The 17,955-nt window shown below is 41.4% G+C and overlaps 1 long non-coding RNA gene across 1 annotated transcript; it reads left to right on the top strand.

The window, feature by feature from the left end:
- The first annotated feature begins 172 nt into the window (after nucleotides 1-172).
- On the top strand, nucleotides 173-17,407 carry LOC141578377 (uncharacterized). Its single transcript, XR_012508736.1, has 4 exons — nucleotides 173-1,106; nucleotides 2,826-2,967; nucleotides 11,179-11,247; nucleotides 12,022-17,407. It is a non-coding gene; the product is annotated as an uncharacterized LOC141578377 (long non-coding RNA).
- The last annotated feature ends 548 nt before the right edge of the window (nucleotides 17,408-17,955 follow it).

Here is a 17,955-nt window from a genome sequence, read left to right as displayed (position 1 = left end):
TTAAATACGAATGCAAAAGTTCTGAACAAAACAAAATGCAACTTTCCTTTCTTTTACAAGGTAATTGCAACCTGAAAAATTTAAAGATATTCCTGGATATTTGAACAGTACCAAAAGAAAAAAAGAAAAAAGAAATTGAAACATATCCTTTGTGGTTTATATGTAAAACTGAGTTAGCATCTAGGCTCAGGTAATTATAAACAGGTTTTTTAGCTCCTAAGTGCCTGTCACGACATTTGACATTTGAGTCACGGTGGAAGCAGCGTAACGCTTGGTGTAGGGAATGGACCGAGGGTGAGAACGCTCAGCTTCCCTGACTTCTACTCACTAAGTGCCAGTTGTGCCCCAGTCCTGAGACAGGAAAGCCCCGGGGGGATGAGAACCACTGTTCGTTCTAGATCCGGAGCAAGCATTTTCTTCTCCCTGGAGAGCTCTTTATTGTTAGTTTCTCTGTGCCCGCAGTGCACGTGACCATTATAACATTGATCCTATTGTATAACAATGAGCTTTTTACCTACCTGATCTCTCCTCCAAACCACAGCTTCCCAGAGGACTGGGACTATATGCTATTTTGTGTACCCAGGGCCTACAAGTGCTCAATAAATGCTGGTTGTATGAAATATAATTAAATCAAATCTAGCCTTTTAGGTGTGAGTTTCTAGCTTGTCACTGGACTGCTGGCTACCTGTCTTTTTATCCCCCTTCCCAATGAAAGTTTTTATCCATAAAGGGCTGAAAAAGAGAGACTCCTTTTGCGGAAGGCATCCTCAGTTTTTCTGTTTTTTTTTTTAGTCTATTGCATACTGCTGGCACCTCAGGTCAGTCCCTATTAACTCAATGTCTTCATCTACAGAGAAATGAGGGTAAAGAGGGTAATAGCTCTTGTTAGGGAAATATGTAAATATGTCTGGCCAACACTTGAGAAATACTGGAAGACCTGAATCTCGCACGCATTCTTTACTCCTCTGTAGGGCAGGCACCCTAAATTCCTCTCCCTCCTTCTTTTGGCTATATCTCTGTCAAACAGCTCTCATTTGGCCAGTTCTGATTCTGCACTCATCATAAAGATATACCCTGTGGATCTAGACGAGACTTCACATTCTAAGGTACATGGATTGATGGGATGGTCTTATTAACCAATATAAGATTTTTCACAATCTTTAAATCATAAATGGCATTAATTGAACCCAAGAAGAAATCAAGCAGATTCATGAACAGATTTATAAATTTTCTTCTTTCTGCATTTTAATTATACTGGCATTTTAATTGCATTGTAATTGCACTTTAATTGCATGTATTTGTATAAATTAAAAAATAATTAGAGCTCTGCCGCACTATGGGAAACTAATTTATGCATATAGACCTTTAAAGATGCACACGTGGAGACTAATTTCATAGCCTTCACCGTGTCAGACACTTTAAAACTGTCCTTACTGAAAGGTCTGTCGCTAGCTAGATGGTTGTGCCTCTCCTGTTCCTTCTGTGACCGAGAGCGCAAGACAGAGCTGGGGCCTGAATGGAGGGCCGTGTTGGTATTTATAAGACTCCCAACTTGGAAAGTCCTTTAAATATTAAATAGACATATACATGTTTTATGCAAGAATTATAATGTATGGCTCCCATCTGAATACATACACATATTCTGTTTTCTGATGGAGTCATACATTGTATTTCTTACATAAATCATGTATCTATTTAATACAATTATATGTGTATGTATTTTTTTTTTCCTAGCTTAGCCCTGAGAAGTTTCTGGGCTCTAATTGCATGTGGGTGGTAAGGACAGAGGATGAGTCACTAAATTAGGGCAAAAGAACCAATGAATTTTTAACAATATTCTTGGCACAGGTTATCACGGCAAAGCTTATGCGAGATGTAGTGGCTATTCGTTCAACAGGCGTTTCACGAACGCCTACTGGGTGTCTGGCACTACTGAGGTATGGCCTCATCCCATTTCATAGGTCATTTATCCAAATGCAATATGGATTTTCCAGCCTCTCTCAGTGTCTTAGCTGTCACCGGAAACCTGAGCATTACATAATCTTGGCAGACTGTGCGTTGGGTTCCCCTGTATCCTAGTTCTCTGCTGCTTTGGAATATGCCCCTCCCACCATCTACCCAATATCCCAGAGAGTTCTTAGTGGCAGATTATTGCTTAAAAATTACATTTTTATCTTATTGGAAGAAAAATGTTGAGAAGCTTAGTAACTAAGATTGTATTACTCCCTTGCCTTGGGATTATGGTACCAAAAGCTCTTGTAAGCAAGAGAATGCAATGAAAGTAAGCCTCCTGTCCTCTCCTATCTCAGGGCCTGTCCTTGAGCTATTCTCTCTGCCTGCCTTTCTGGGTGGCCCTCCTACACACACAGCACTCATTCCATTACCCCCAAGAAGACTTCCTGGGTGCCCCATTTCCTTTCCCATCTTTTGTTCTTCTAGCACATTCTGCATCCTTCTCTTTTGTACCACTTAGGTTAGAGTTATATTCTAACTGGCAGTACCTGGATGTCAGAGATGGTGCCTTATTTCTTTTTAGCCACTTGAGAAACCTTATCTGTGGCTTTTTCTCTGATAGATATAACCTGAGTCTGGGATTCAAGGGGTAGATATTTTCAGGTGTGTGTGTGTGTGTGTGTGTGTGTGTGTGTGTTTTAGTGAACTATAAGACCCTATTAGAATTTTCTAGGACCTTTTATGGCATGAAAACACAAGTCAGTCAACATTCTTAAGGGAATTCAGAGGCTCTCCTTTTTTTTTTTTTTTTTTTTTTTTATGGGACTTCTCTTTGTAAAAGGAAACTCATCAACTTTTGAAATGTTTTGCAGCCAAATGGTGTTCCAGGCCTTGGAAGCATGCCCCTCTCTAAAGGGCATATGATGGGGAGAGAAATGAAGGAGAGCTGTATCTCTTTTGAGTGTGTCCTGGAGAGAAGAAAATCCTCAAAGGAATACTTCCCATTCTAGCCAGGTGAAGCTTATCACAAGAGTCTTTCTGTCTTTTGCAAACATCTAATCAGAGCAGGGCAACTCCAGGCTCCTGCCCCTTGGACTGAACCTTATTCAGATCTAGATACTGTCCCCGAGCTCCAGGAACAACAGTGTCTACCTTTGGCCTGGCCAAATACGTGACTTAGGGTAATGCCAGCTGCCATTATAAATAGATCCCACGGTGTATAATGTCTCAAACCAACAGAGGTTTATTTCTTGCTAAGGAGTGGTCCCAAGGAGGGGTCCTCGTCAATGGATGTCTCCTCTAGGAAGTGATTCTGACCCAGGCTTCTTCCATCCTGTGGCTCTCTCAGCCCAGATGGGTTGACATCTTCTGTGATGGAATTGCAAAGGGACTGAAGGTGCAATAACTGCTTAGAAGCCTTGGTCTGGAAGTGCCCATCTTTTGGTCATTTTATTCTGTTCACACACACACAAGCACATCATTCTGCTCACATTATATTGTCTTAAGATGCAAGAGGACTCAGAAACTAGTCCTCGATTGGGCAGCCGCTCTCCAGAGGCCACTCACAACTCGGTACTATAGAAAGGGGATTCTGAGTTTAGGGTACAGTTAGCTGCCAGGTTTGCTCTGTTGCTTTTCTAGGGCAGCACCGTTTGTTGTCCAGTGGCCCAGATGCTCATCTGGCATCAGATGGTTGTCTGCCGCTCACTGCCAGGCCGTCATCTCATTACTGTTGAACCACTGAAGCAACTTTCGCTTCCCAGCGCATAACTGGTAAATGTCTCGAACGTACTCCCAGGTCTGTCTCCACCTATCTTTGGCAGAGAGGGGAAGAAAGCTGACCTAATAGATGCGTAACAAGGGGACCTGGTGGTACAGTTCTCACCCTTATACCAGATATTGCTCCTCCCTCTCCTTCTCACAAGTCCAGCTTATCCCTTCGGTTCTCGCATGGCTGGGATTGCAGGTGAGACACTTCCTAATGACTTTCACCTAAGTTTATGGTGCCTCACTTAAAACAATTGCCTTGGCAGAAGACCTCTGCCTGTTTCCTCCAGTTATAGCTCACCAATGTGGGCCTCTTAGTCCTGGAGTTTTCTTAAGCAGACTTCCAGTGAGAATGGTCATGGGGACCCTGGTCCTGATCTTCCCGTCCCTCTTCTCATTAGGCATCCTCTTTTACAACTGTTGGACCTCACAATTTATGGCCTATCTTGAAGATTTGGTTAAACTGAAATTCAGAGCCTTCTTGAAAAGGGAGGAAGTGTTATATGTTACAGAAAAGAACATAGTTCATAAGAATTTAACTGAGAAAATACTATGTCCATGTGGCGTGAAAAAAGCTATGAGAAATAAGAAGCATAACTTTTGGCCTCTGCTTATGAAGATCTCATAAGTTGGTTAGCAAATACTGCTAATCACCTAGGAAGCAACAATAAAAATTTGTGTAATGAATAACAAGGTATGGATTCTAGGCTACCACCTGTGTCTAAGATGAATTGAGGGGAGGCATCTTTACTAAGTCTCCTTCTGACAGTCTTCCTTGCCATCCTTAATCTGATAAAGTGCAAAACTAAGGCTGTATTTTGCAGAACCTTTCCAAGTCTGATTAAAACAAAACAATTTAAACTACTGTTCTTTTATCTTTCAACTTTGAAAAGCATGCTCACGTTTTCCATCTCTGAGAAAGTATACCAGAATGACTTTGCTCTTAAATATTATTTTTTAGGATTAGAAATATTTGTTTATTGAATTCTTGCTCATGGCAAAGATGCAAACAGAATGAAAGAGTTTATAGTGAAAAATGAGTTTCTCTTTTATCGTGTACCTCAGACTTCCTCGGAGGCAACCACTGTTATCACCTACCCCTCCACTTCCTGACGCGCATTCCCTGAGAATACACACTGGCCATGTTGTTATTAATTCTCTCCCAACTTCTATCTTTCCACCTGCTTGATCAGTAGATCTCAACTTTTATTGTGCAAAAGGGGAACTTCTTCGAAATGTAGATTCCCTTTTCTCAGAGATTCAGTGGGTCTGGGTCAACTCAAGAAATCCGCATTGGTAAGTGGAGGTGATTCTCAAGCAGTTGGTGTGTATGGACCGTACTTTGAGACACTGGTTTAGAAGATAATTAGGGTCTCCCTGCCTTGGGACTGACCTGGCGAAGTCACAGGCTGTGGTGGGTTTTACCTATTCCTATCTTAATGCTATGTTCACTTTCCTAGTCTTTGACCTTTACTGGGGTTACTTTCCCTTTGGGCTCCATAGTGATGCCCAGAGGTCTTCCACATGTAATTAGCTGAAGGATGTTGATTTATTCTGATGCCTCTCTCTGCCTGCCTCACTGCTAAGCTGCGGAGGGTCATTAGCTAGACTGAGGAAACTCAATTTGTTTTCTTTCTTCTTCCAGCTGTATGATTGCCGTTAACATCAGTTTTCTTTTATCTCTGCCAAACAAGTAACAGTCACAAAACTGTAGACTTTTGAAAGATAACAGTAACTTAGCCATTGTTTCAGCCAACTGGTAGATTGAGAAACTCAGCCCAGAGAGATTAAGAAACATAACCAAGGTCACAAAATAAATTAGTGGTAGAACTGATTAGAAACCTGGTTTGCTAATTCAGAATCTAGTGCTCTTTTCTCACCTTAAAAAAAATCTCAGCTAAACTCTCAGAGTCCCCGAAAGGCATTCAATTATTTCCTATTCTCCAGTCCACCTACCACTTTGAAATCTGTCCTTCTGTGCCTTCTCCACCCCCCTCTCTACCCCCTCTCCACCACCACCCATGAGTCACACGAGCCCTGGTTGGTTGTCTCTCACGGTAAGGGTAGTGTGAATTATTTCTGAACTCTTGAACATGACAAAATCTCATCTATTTGACCCTCAGGTTACCAAACACAGCAATTTTGAATGGAAGGAGTTGTGGTTACGTTAAGTGTCTCTGGGAACACAGAAGCTGACAATTCTTATTCTCAGCTTCCTGAAACAAAGACCCAAGGAACAGTCCTTATTACTTTTCAGACGTTGGGGGAGGGCTGAGGTCACGCAAAGGTTGCTTGGTTTCCAGTCTCATCCTGTCTCCCTTTTGCTATTGACAAGGCATCAGGATGCTTTATAGATCGCTGCGTCCCTTTAAGGCCTATTTGCTGATGTTTTGAGACATTTATCCAATCTCAAGAAACTCAAGGGACCTGATTTCAACTTTGAATTATATATTATCCATATTTAGGATGGAATGGGCAATTTTAATGGAAAAAGCTCATCCATCAGGCCAGGGATTAGGAAAGGCTTTGATTTATGTTTGTTGAAATCATCTATATTGATGTAAAATTTTTACAGTTCTGTGAATTTAATAATATTTTAACCTGAATATGATTCTTGACACCCACCCCCAACACATACATACATACATGTATTCTTCTCTTCTTTTTTTTAACCTTTGGTGAAATATTAACTTACTCTACCATAAATTTGATAACATCCCCAGAGATTAGCCAGGAGAAATCTCAGGATGTCCTTGGAGAACATGTCCTGTCTTGATGAGAACAAGAAGGACTCCTGGAAAAAAGGCTCAGTGCCTGAGATGAATTACAGTAACTTCAGAAAGGAAATTAAATATGTACTGAAAGACACATTTACTAGACTAGTGACTTTCCCCACGTTTTTGTAATTCAGATACTATATTCAGGAAAAGGAAATTAACTGGAGTTTTTGGATACAAATGGTGAGAAATGGGAATTAGCATTTGCAAGCCAATGGGCACATATAGGTTTGTATTTCTATAATTAGAGCTGTTGGTGAATCATTCTAATACCTTAACTGCTTTAGTTGCAGTCTTTCAAACAGGTATTTATCTTAAGCCTGATGATAGATACAGGCATGAAAACAATGGTATCTTTTTAAATCTATTGTCACGTGTAACCAGTAAATCAGCTTCTCTCTGCCTGTAGGATACCCGGAATGATGCTGTCTTGCTTATGCGCATTATTCTTGGAATTCTGCACCCCTGGGAAAAGGTGGTCGAAGGTTGTGTTAGTCACACAGTGAGGCAGGGACAGCAAATCCAAGGTAGGAACCCTGCCATACCTGTCTACAGCCATTACCCTATGCATCAGTGCTTTTAATTTTTAAGGACCCGAACTGTCCACTGCTATTTTTAGTTCCCTTCCTTTTGAGGATGATGGTCATAGTTTTGACATTTTGTTTCATAAATACTACCCTCTGCTCTTGAAATCTAAACAGATGCTAGTTTTCCATCCGAATGTTTTGATACCTACTGCACAACTGGGCTGGACTCATTTGCATTCAGTTGTCTTGGGAGGTCTAATGATTTTATTTTCAAAAGGTCAACTGCTGACACACAACCTATAAAATAGTTGGCTGTCCAAGATGCTTTTCACTCATTCCTCAAATACTCAGTTTAGTTTGGTCTTTTTAATTCACTACTGAAAGTCAAGTCGCCTCAAGGAATTTCAGTATTACATTACAGCATAACAAACTATCCAATATCACTAATGGCCTATTTAGGAATGAAATGCTTTTTTTTTTTTTCTGGTTTTAAGCAATTTCTAATTTTAACGGGGATCAGGCCCCATCTACAAGGATGGAGTTAATAAGCCCCTGAAGGGACACATCACTAGCCAGGTCATAAAAATCACGCATGGCTTGCTCTTTCCGCCGGAAGGCAACAGGAGGACAAATATATCAATTTCCCCCAGTATTACTACAGTGATCCTAAGACGCTAGAAAAATTACAGTCATTAGACTATTGTTGTTGCTGTTATTTTTTGCCATGTTTCTAAAAGCTGGGTATTTATCTCTTTATATCTGTCTACCTGGTATTTATCTCTTTATATCTTTCCCCAAGAATTTACTCTCTAAGATGTCTTCTCTCAAAATTATATCCAGAACAGAATGCAAGTGCATTCTATATATGGAATGGAATACAGTATATCATTTGAAACTTGGCCATGTGAAGCTTTGGTCTGGAAAATTCAGGCAAAAGAATTAGTTACTGAGGGAAGAAATTACTCAACGTATTTGTTTTGGCTGCTCACATTGATCAGACCTATGGTAAACTAGCTTTAATTCCTTGTGATAAAACGTACCAATCCTCTCTTGTTTCTGTACTGTAAATGTAACCTAGTTTGACAAAATTGATCTAGACGCAAATGTATTTGCTTTGTCCTTGTAAAGTGTGCTCGGGCAATGAGCATCTCCAGGATGGATGGAGAGCACAGAGCTGAAGAGGAGGAAACAGGAGTGGGCGGGCTGAGGGCAGGATGTGGGATCCCACCTAGAAATCAGATGATGAGAAGAAATTGAAAAAAAACCCCAAACATCTCAGCACTTGGAGAAGAGAAGGCCAGATAGTGAGGTGAAGACTTGCTAAAACTAGACATAGGTGTGGAGCAGGACACATAGCCTAGAGATGTTCTCAAGATGTTCTCCTCCATAGGAAGAGGGAAGGGTATGTATGATTATGTGGCTGCAGAGAAGCACCTTGTATTCAGATCACTTAAAAGCCAAGCAGATTCAAAAGAAAGTCAGCATCGCTAGTCATCAGGGAAATGCAAACCAAAGCCACAGTGAGGTATCACCTCACACCTGTCAGAATGGTTATCATCAAAAAGAACACAAATAATGGATGTTGGCAAGGATGTGGAGAAAAGGGAGCCCTCGTATGCTGCTGTTGGGAAAGTACAGCCCTGTGGAAAACGGCATGGAGGTTTCCCAAAGAACTAAATCTTGAACTACAATATGCCCCAGCAATTCCACTCTTGGGTATATATTTAAAAAGAAAAAACCCAAAACATTTATTCAAAAAGATACAGGCACTGCAATGTTCCCAGCAGCAGTATTTAAAATAGCCAAGATATAGAATCAACCTAAGTGTCAATCAACAGATGACTGGATAAAGATGTGGTCTATATATATATAATGAAATACTACTCAGCCATAAACAAAAAATGAAATGTTGCCAGTTGCAACAACATGCCAAGTAAAATAAGTCAGAGAAAGACAAATACTGTATGATTATCCCTTATATGTGGAATCCCCAAAATACAACAAACTAGTGGGTATAATAAAAAAGAAGCAGACTCACAGATACAGAGAACAAACTAGTGGTTACCAGTGGGGAGAGGGAAGCGAGGAGGAGAAATATGGGGTACAAACTATTATGCATAAAATAAGCTATAAGGATATATTGTATAGCACATATATTGTATAGCACAATATATTGTATTGTATTCCTATACAATATAGGAATGTAGCCAATATTTTATAATAACTATAAATAGAGTATAACCTTTAGAAATTGTGAACCATTATATTGTACACCACTGTTGAATATAACATCAGCTATAACTCAATAAAAAAAATCCCAAGCAGATTCAGAAAGGACTTAATTTTCTCAAGGGAAAAGGAACTAATGTTTGTTGAGCCTTACCAATAAGCTAGGTCTTCCAGAGATACTATCTCATTTAATTCTGCACAGCATCCCTATAAAAGAAATTACAATGATAATAGCTAATGTTTTCTACATGCTTCCTGTGGCCCCATAGAGTGCTAAGTGCTTGTTTTCCATTACTTCTTCATAACAGTTTTTTTTAAAATTGAGGAAAAAGACTTGAAGATGAGGGTAAGTTACTCAAGGATGTGCAATTCATAGAGCTGGCATTTATATCCAAACATGTCTGACCCCAAGCCCAGACTTCCTGGCTTCTCATGATGCTTCTTCAGTGAGTGAAGTATCCACTGGAGATGGAGGAGCTATCTGTTAATTTGTGGTGTATTGTATCTGGTGGGTGAGCTGGGTACCTGCCATTTTTTTTGCTTACTCCAAGTCTTTACCTAAATCCCTCAGAATGATGTCAAGATAATAGTCAAAGACGTTCTTAGAGTAGGGTTTCTGTGACCTATGAAGAGGCAAGGGCAAGGAGTGGAAATATCTGGCCAGGCGCCATCTCTATTGATAAATAATCAAACACACAAAATGAAAGACTCCAAACCGTTAACCCTTTGAGTGGTAGTGACGAAAGGAGTTTTAGGCAAATGTGGAAACACTTGATCGGATGGTACTTTGGAAAATGTTATTTCATTCAGCATCCCATACTGTCTCTGGGCTTTACAACTGCCACACAACGATGAGTCTAATTCTGCTTCATAACTGTCTCCATATGTGAGGAGAAGGCCTGGGTCTGTGGAGAGGAGGGCTCTTGGGGCGTATCTTTGTGTTGAGCCCACAGATGGACTGGCTCTCCATGCAGCCCCACAGGCTCCTGCAGCAATATTTGGAGACAGTACCCAAGGGAAGAAAGTTCAAAGATGCCAAAACCCATGGGGTCAGTAGCTAGAGCAACGCAGCCCTCCTCCCCTCCTGCCGTAGATTCCTGTGGGATGAAGAAAAACTTTCATCGCTGGGTTTTCTCGGCTTCTGATGATCCAGGATGTGTTTGTATTATGCCGGAGTGTGGTTATTGTGAAATTTGAGGTTTATGCTCAACTATCTCCAAGAATTCTCAGTGGGTGGCATTGCCTATGTCCTTGTAGACTTAAATGGGAAAAGAAGTAGGTTCAGAAAGACGCTTTTGTCTAGAAAATGCAGTATCTTCATGATTAAGCTATAGTTTTTACAAATAAGACATGGTATCATTAAGCCATAGTATGTAGTGGTTTTTAGCTAGAATTTTGTGATGTGCTTCTAAAAACAAACAAACAAGCAAGCAAACATATCAGGTCTATAAAATGAACCTGCTAAATTCTGAACCTTTTACAACTTTTTTCCCCTTCAAAATGCCCCAAACTTGATGCTATACTTTTAATTTATGATAAAGATTTTACTGTTTGACATGTTGGCATAAGATGAGAGGGAGTATGAGTTAAGACTTCCATCACAGACATAGAAAATAAACTTATGGTCACCAAAGGTGAAAAGATGGGGGAAGGATAAGTTAGGAGTTTGGGATTAGCAGACACACACTACTATACATAAGAGAAACAAACAATAAGGCCCTACTGTATGGCGCAGGGAACTATATTCAACAGCTTGTAATAGCCTATAATGAAAAAGAATATGAACATGTACGTATGACTGAATCACTCTGCTATATACCTGAAACTAGCACAACATTATAAATCAACTACACTTTAATTGAAAAAAAAAAAAAAAGACTTCCAGTTATCTGTGCTTTAATTTAGGCTAATTTTGTAAATTTCAGGCTTACCTAATGCCCTGTCTGCCACACGAAGCGTAAAACCACAGATGTCCTCTGAACAATTACTTAAAGGTAAGGAGTTTCAACAGCTTCTCAGCTGAGAGAACAGGCGAAGGCCACCTGGGCAAATAAAAACCATCTTCTAGTTCAAAATAAGAGTTTGAAAACACAAAATGCTCTAAAACAGACCCTGAAATCATGCAAAAAAATTGTGTTACTTCAGAAATAATTAAGAATGAAAATAAATATGCCCCGGTTAAAGCCAGGGGGCTGGTTGGCAGAGGACGAGAGTAAACTGCTCTCCAGCTATTAGAGGAGCTTCTGAAAGTGGGGCAGGGCCGGGCAGGGCCAGGGAAACTGGGCTGGACTCCAGGGTCATGACCAGAGACTGTCTGTTGTGACATGATTTTTTTATGTGGGCTCAAAAGTGTAGCAAAAATTTATATTGGAGGACAAAAGAAAAAACAGCCTCTAGAACGATCTATGTGGTAAAATGCCAGATGCCATGGCTTTGGCAATAATCAGAAATTTTTGTTCTCTCATTCTGAGGGTTAATTTTCTTCTCCTTTTGAAATCAGGAGGAATTACAAAAATCTTTTATATCAGATTTGCAGATACGATGTTACCCACCCCCACTCTTTCTTTATCAGCTTGCCCTTTCGACAGGCGGTGCACAGTCAAATGAATAAATTCAGCATATTTTCCTGTTCACCAAGCATAAATTATTACTAACTGTGGTGAGAGGCTATTTGAAAAGCTGTTTTATTTTATAGAGGAGGCTTCTTTTATCTATAAAGCATTCTGTTTGAAATCAAAGTAGATGTTGTCTTATCTTTGTGACCTCAGGAAACTGAACTGTGATGACGTATTGCCATTCTGAAGAGGGCAGTGAGAAGATTCATGCAGATGCTGAATAAACTCTACTAATCTGTTCCTGCTCTTGGATCAGATTCCCAGTCTTTGAGATACGAGGAGAATCACCATAGCATTTGTACATGATACGGCACCACTGGAAATTATCTGATGCGTGGGCTCTAACTGGCAGGCTGCAGTCCTGGGTGGGGGCATTGGACTCTGTGACCTCAGAGATCCCTTCCGACTGAAGTGCTCTACAAGTCTTCCACCCCGTCGCCCTTTGGTAATGGGCAATTGCTCTGTTATTTTTGCTGGCCTTTCACCTCTCGTGCATAAAGCCGTGATTCCCCTCAAAGGTGCTCTGTGATTCCCTCACCTGAAAGGATTGGAGCAATTTGGTAAAGAGTCAGTCTGAAGTAGCACTAACAAAGCGTGTATCTGTCCAATGATTATAGCTTTTATTCAGTGGCAAACAGCCTGGAAATTCATAAATCGTTTTCATGCGGCAGCACATTTATTCAGTCCCCATTTCGTCTTCTGCCTAGTGCCTTCACCATAATCAACTGGGCATTGAACCACTAAAGCTGGCATTTAGCATGAACATGTTATATTGTATCCCTCAGCACTTCGCTGTCTCTTGGTTGCTTTTTCTTTTTCTTTTCTATTTATTTACATTTTTATTTTGGAGGAGTACAGACAGGATCAATGATTTCTGACAACGACCATTTTTAATGAAGCCACTCTAGACATTTTAATGCAGCCACTTCTAGACTGTGACTGGGCACTGATGCTAAGGGAAAGAGGTTGGACATTTTGAACCTTGTGTGGTAAGGCAGAAAATAATACCGAATCAGAGACTCTTGGCTCTGAGCAGGGGTGACTCACAACCTTGGCTCTTCCATTCAACAGGAAGCAGAGCTTGGAGGAGACTGACTCACTTGCCCAGACGGCACGTGCATGAGGTTGAGCAGTGAGACCAACTGCCTGACGAGCCGTGTTGGTTGTTCTCTCCGTAAAGTGAAAAGCATGTGAAAATTATTCATCTTCATATGTTAGGGCTTAAAATAATTTGCACTGTTGATCTGTTTATGAGAAACGTGCAATCACTTTTCTCGGCCCACCTAGGTGAAAATTCAAATGATGGGCAAAACTTCATGATAGAAACACATGAAGCGTAAAATGTTGGGGTCAACTTTGACCTTTCATGCCTGGAAATATCTCTTTAGTCACAAAATAGTTACCCCTGACCTTCCTTATTGTGGAAGCTACGCTGTTACCCAGTTTAGGCCCTTATAACCTCTCACCTGTACCATTGGCATTGCTTTTAAAGGGCTTGAAGTGGTTAGGGCTCTTTGGTTGCAAGCAACAGAAACTAATTCTGTGTGATAAAAAGGAATTACTGGAAGGACAGACAGAATCAGCAGGAGGTGGGCACCTGGGCTTGTGACTAGCAGGAGCAAGTCATCTCTGGCAGCCAGGAATCAGGAATCACAGCAGGTTGAACTGAGTGAGGTCAGGACTACGGTGGCCGTGGACGATGCATGGCCCTTCCTGCTGACCTTGAATCATTGGTTTAAAGAGAGTCCAAATGGCACATTTGTCCCTGGATATGTTGGAGTGAGAATAAAGAAAGTCCAATCTCATGGCTTCCTGGATCCCTAGAATTACCGTCTCTCTAAGATGAAGCATGGTGGGATGAGGTGACTACCAAAAATGACACTGGAGGGCCATTAGAAAGTGGGAAAGGATGCTGGGTGATAACTATCCATGAGAAGGCATTTCCCCCTCCAATTCCTCCTATCTCCAACTCACTTCAATTTAGCAAACATTTATTAAGTATCAACCCTGAGCAAGGTGCTGGATTAGGTATTGGGCATTCTGGGAAAAGGGGTCTTCTATGCTTTGCTCCCAGTTGTACTGCATTTAGTGGGACCATGTATTCTGACAGCCTTTTTCTAAGACTATTTTTTAGAACAGATTTATGTTCACAGTAAAAGTGAAAGGAAGGTACAGAGATTTCCCCTATAACCCCTGCCTCCATGCAAGCATGGCCTCCCCCATTATCAGCAGCCCCACCAGCGAGGTACATTTGTTACAGCTGATGAACCTATGTTGACACACCAGAATTACTCAGAGTCTATAATTGACATTGGGGTTCACTCTTGGTGCTGTATATTCTATGGGTTTGAACAAATCACTAATAACATGTATCTACTTTTATAGTATCATACAGGGTATTTACAGTGTCCTAAAAATCTTCTGTTCCATACCTATTTACCCCTCCCCTCCCTCCAACCCTGAACTACTGACTTTTTACTGTCTCCATAGTGTTGCCTTTTCCAGAATATCATATAGTTGGAATTGTACAGTATACAACCGTTTCAGATTGGCTTCTTTTATTTAGTCGTGTGTTTTCTCCATGTCATTTCAGGGCTTGACAGCTCTTTTTTTTAAAGTGCTGAATACTATTCCATTGTCTGGATGTACCACAGTTTATTAATCCATTCACCTACTGAAGGGTGTCTTGGTTGCTTCCAAGTTTTGGCTATAAACACCCATGGGCAGGTTTTTGTGTGGACATAGGTTTTCAACTCCTTTGGGTGAATACCAAGGAACATGAGTGCTGGATCATGTGTTAAGAATATGTTTTTATAATCTGACCGCTTTTTGTTGAGGAGCAAAGGTGAAGAACTTGCCACCTCTGACATAGCATTCTAGGGTTGTCTTCTGAGGTTGTCTGAAGCCTTCCTTCTGCATTTCCCATCACATCTCCCTCGGGAGTTGTTTCACCCCCCCTAAAGTGCACTCTTTCCCTCCCTTCCTCTGTGTCTTAGTCTTACTCTCCGTTACTTGTCAAACAATATCATTAAGATGTGAGGGGAAAGTAGGCATAAGGGATCTTACTGGAGTGCTGGAAATGCTCTATATACGGATTGTGGCGATGGGTGCCCAACTCAGAAAATTTACTAAAAATCAATGCATTTTACATTTAGAACAGGTGAATGTGATGGCATGCAAACAATACCTCATTTAAGTTGTTTTAAAAAAGATGTCAGGAGATGCTGAAGACTGGAAAGTGCACTCCCTTGGTTGGAAAAGCCTTTTGGAAGGAAAGGAGTCGATGGAGAGCGGTGGAATGATGGAAGTTGTGTTTGACAAGCCTGCCTACGACACAGACGGTGCTGGGATTACAGGCAAACTCACACAGCGTTGGGGAGCAGCCTAACTAGTTATTTATGGGTCATTTGTCATCACTCTGCTTCAGGAAACTTGGGCTCAACAGGTGTTTGCAAGTGGTACCTTGATGCTGGTCTATGAACTGAGACTACCATGCACTGAGGGAGCTTCTCAGGAGGGGTGGGGAGCAAGAAGCATGGCCTGTATCTTGTGAGGGAGAACTGCTGTTTTGTGTCCCTCCTTTTCATCCCAATTGCCACCCCCCTTTATCCCTGGAAGTTCATGTGGGATGCTTGGATTCTTGTTCAGATGTCTGTTCTGGCATCTCCACAGCAGTGGAGAGGAAGATGAGTGAGTGTTGGTTTAGGAACCCAAATGCTACCTTAAACCTTAACACGAGTTAAGTCCAGGAATTGGGCTGACCAGATGGTTGTATAATTTTAGCTGAGAATGGTCTATCATCTTAAGTAGGACTGGCCCATGTGGCATTGGTGAAAGCATGTATCTGTGTTTGTGGTAGAGTTCTCTTCCCCATGGCTATTCAGAGCAGCGGTGGGCTGAGATTCTTAAGTAAGCCATCAAAGCTGCCAGACCCTGAAGCCTACATGGACTTTGAGGAGAGCCTGCAATTTGTTCCAGACTTGCTAATATGCTTCTGAATTTATGGTTACCTACGTTATCTAACTCCCTTCAAAACCTCTTGGCCAACATTTGCAAATTCTTCCAAATCCTGGTATCCCCCAGCCAGTGTGGAAAAAGCTGACATGGTCCTGTTGTTAGCAGCACAGTGCTGGGGGGAAGGAGACCCAAAGTTAGTGTCTTTTTCAGATGTGAGGATGCGTTTCAACACACATGCACAGGCACGTATTTAGCCAAATTGGCATTGTCCCAAAGGTCACCTCTTCTCCCCTTAATCTTTGGAAATGGGGTTGATATCTCTCTAGCTTAGCAGTTTTGTGTGTCTTGTAAATTATTTCCTGCATTGGAAACGTCTCTGCCTTTCTGCCTTTCTAGTGGCAGACACACTAATGACTGGGATTGTTCAGGGTTCCTGTGAGGCCCCCTGAACCCTGTGTGTCCTCTCGACCCCAGATGGTTCTGCAGGAAAGAGAGAGAGAGAATGGGATGCAGCATGGAGCCCAGAGTGCCTTTCCAGCAGGAAACGTATTACCAGGCTTTGCTGGCTTCCTGGCTGAGAGACCTATTTGTTTTTATTAACAAAACTCCAGCAGAGGGTGGATATAGCTCAGAGGCAGAGTGTGTGCTTAGCATGAACCAGGTCCTGTGTTCAATCCCCAGTACCTCCATTAAAAAAAAGCCAAAAACCCCTCCATATTCATAAGCAAAAAGTATAACAACAACAACAATAATAATGACTCATAAAATAAAGACTCAGCCAAGTCTTCCGTTTCCCTGCTATGAAGAAGCAGAATGTGCCCTCTTCCCTTGGCCCCCTTCTTCCATGGAGGTGAATGAGCTTTGAAATCCCTTTGATTCTGGATGAGCAGCAGAATGAAAAGGCTGTCATTTAAAATGGGGAGGCTGAGCCAGCTTGAGGCTCTCTCCAGCGTCCTCACCGAGCCCGGAGGCCAACCTCTTGGCTCGGTGACTGGCCTGCTAGATAAATGCGACCACTGAACAATCTCTTGACAGGATTTTCCAGCTTATTAAAAATGGAGTGTGCCCACCAGGGATGTGAACATAAAGGTAATAAAAGAGAACCTAATAAAAACTTAAAAACGTGCACACATACGTTCCAAGGGAGTGTGATCTTAACCCCGCTCACCCCGGAAGATTAGGTTTTGGAGATCAGGGATGAAGAAATGAGACTAGAACTACAAAACCGCAATTGGAGGACACTTTCAAACCTGTCCTATTTTCCTTTCCCAAAATCGTTTTTTGAATGATGGAGCAGTGATGCTAATTATGTCGCTTATACCTAATTTCCATTTTACGTATTTCAGGATGCAGGCACCAGTTGTATAAATCAGTAAAAGAATGTAAACATTCAGACGTTTACTGTGTCTTCTAATTTTAATGAATGAAGTATGTGGTACATGCAGAAAAATCAGAGTGTCAGCTTCTGTAACCTTGGACGATATAAATCTTATGGCAGGGTACAATTTATCTGTCATTGCCCTCACCTGCTAATGAATAAAAGATTAAAAAACACCTTTTCTGAAAACCTCCTGACACTGTCTTCTTGCTACTTTTCTGTGATTTCTTCTTAGTGAACCTTTGCATGGATCTGGTTTTCAATGTAATGATCAAAACATGTAGATGTCCCCCAATTTTATAATAAAAGTGACTGTTTCTTGCTGCCTATCATTCGGTCACCTTTTATACATTTTCACATTTTCCCCTGGAAGAGAAATGCTGGTCCCCTCCTATGGTGCACCGAGAGACTGTTGGTGCCAGATTTATTAAATTCTGTCTCTTTTTTTTGGTGGGGGAGATAATTAGGTTTATTTATTTTTTAATGGAAGTACTGGGCGTTGACCAGGACCATGTACATGGTAGGCATGCACTCTACCACTGAGCTATACCCTCCCCCCTATTAAATTCTGTTTCTGAATATCAGTAGAGTTAGAGAGAAGTCAACAGAGGGAACATTGAGTTACTCTTGGATTGGCTAGTGGTGACTGGCAGCTTCAGCAGAGCAGCGGGGAGTCACCCTTCCAGAAGGCAGATTTTCCTTGTAAGGCAGTGGGGTGTGGTGGAGAGAGCTGAGAACCAGCAGGCAGGCCC

The sequence above is a fragment of the Camelus bactrianus genome, chromosome 8 (assembly GCF_048773025.1).
Source record: "Camelus bactrianus isolate YW-2024 breed Bactrian camel chromosome 8, ASM4877302v1, whole genome shotgun sequence".
NCBI classification, from domain to species: Eukaryota; Metazoa; Chordata; class Mammalia; order Artiodactyla; family Camelidae; genus Camelus; species Camelus bactrianus.
The sequence above is the reverse complement of the archived record's forward strand: the minus strand, read 5'-3'. Positions and strand labels throughout refer to the sequence as shown.